This window comes from Aplysia californica, unplaced genomic scaffold (genome assembly GCF_000002075.1).
Source record: "Aplysia californica isolate F4 #8 unplaced genomic scaffold, AplCal3.0 scaffold00022, whole genome shotgun sequence".
Lineage (NCBI taxonomy): Eukaryota > Metazoa > Mollusca > Gastropoda > Aplysiida > Aplysiidae > Aplysia > Aplysia californica.
Window position 1 is genome coordinate 2,410,341 of NW_004797292.1, and position 1,781 is coordinate 2,412,121.

At 38.3% G+C, this 1,781-nt stretch overlaps 1 protein-coding gene across 1 annotated transcript in view; it reads right to left on the reverse strand.

Annotated features, from left to right (window-relative positions):
- LOC101853051 (putative lipoyltransferase 2, mitochondrial) overlaps positions 1 to 1,781 on the reverse strand; it is a gene marked incomplete in the record, with an annotated part of 42,638 nt that overhangs the window by 31,131 nt on the left and 9,726 nt on the right. The window contains 1 exon segment of the mRNA XM_005090872.3: positions 1,295 to 1,427.

The following is a 1,781-nucleotide window of genomic DNA, read 5'->3' on the forward strand; positions in this document are numbered from 1 at the left end:
TTTGGGGGGGGGGGGGGTACGCCTAATGCGAACTAGTGCGTCATGCTACAAAAATGGGGCCATATCTGAAAATGGGTTGTTTTTTTACGCGCTATGTAGAGCAAAACTATTCCGTAGCTAAAATGAATATCAGACAAATTCCTTTTGACTCCCATATGTGGTGTATAAATTTGAAACGCAAAACTGAAGGCTGGAGGAAAATAGTAACCAAAAAAACTAGCACAGTTTAAAAAAAAAATCACCCAGTACATACAAACGCGTCGCTTTTTGAGCAAGGTACATTTTTTCCACAGTTTTTTCCCCTCCTCCTTTTTTTAATCCGTGGCTTTTAAAAAAATTGTTGTTTTTTAACAGTATCCAATTGCTGTTGTCACCCTTTTTAGGGAAACATTAAACGCACCTGTTAGTTTCGCACAGTTTTATTGTTCTACTGAAAGGGTTTTTTTTTTAAATGGTTCTTATTCATCAGCATAGTCATTGACGGTTCATTAACTCCTCTAAAGTTGTAAGGCGTAGCTGATACACAGCGATGTTCGTTTAGCAGCAGACCAAAAGCAATGATGTCGGTACATTTCGAAACATCGTGTACAATCAAATAATACGAACTGACATGACATGTCACAGTTCGCATGTTAAGGGAGGGTGGTTGGCGGGTGCTCTTGTGTGGTTTGCTTCTTTTTTCCTATCAGACATCTTTCTTCTTTATCTCCCCTCCTTCTTTTTTGTGTTTGTGACTCTCTTGTAACCCCTCTAATCTTCGGCACTTATATTGACGACCTCATTGTATTGCAAGTGCGTTAAAACTCTTACTAAAACTAAAGCATGTTATATCATTGAAGTTTCAGATCAACAAAACGTAATTTGATAATCTGTCAGAATAGCTAAGTTATAAATGCTTCTTTTTCTTTTTTCAAGTGCCCCAGATCAACGCGTCTTCACGGGTTGTCGAATGACCAGAAAGTAGAGGTCTTAAACGAGTTTAATCTTGTATCAACGAGGGACAGGTCGATTTCAGAGAGCCATGGGCGAACAAACGAAGGGACAGACGAACAGACATACTTTTTAGTTCTAGTAAGAGTTTTACAGCACTTGCAACACAAATAAAGTAATATAAAAGCTGAAGATTTGAGGTTAATTTTTTTAAAGAATTTTTTTTTCAAATAAAAAAAAAGGAGAGGAGCTGAGATAAGGACGATGGATGTTAGACAGGAAAGAAGGAGCAGCACAGACAGACAGACAGACAGACGGGTGGGCAAACAAACTAATTAGAAAAAAAAACAGGGCGTTTACTCACTGAGGGTTTGACCTTGGTCCTCTCTACAATATATATATTATACAATGATTATAGCACTACGACGAGAGTCGGCGGTCCCTGCACAATGGATGCTCCACAAACTCTCCGGGTGTGAGATGTCGGGTGTAGAATTCTGTGAAGAAAAAACGAGAGAGCAAAAATTATAGTTAGTTAAAAGTAAGTTTTGTCTTAAGTATTACAAGTAAAGAGGAGCACATCGACCCAACACTGATCTTTTTTTAGTAAGTTTTACGGCACTTGCAGCACAATAAGGTCATATACGTGCCGAAATTTAGAGGTGTTACAAGAGAGTAACAAACTGAAAAACAGGAAGAGGGGAGAGAGAAACGATATTTTTTTTATAGGAAAGAAGAAGGAAACCACACCAGAGCACCCGCCAACCATTTAGAAATGATAGAGTTAGTTTAGTAAGTTGTGTCTTGAGTTTGAGTAAAGAGAAGCACAACCATCCAACACTGGTCATTTA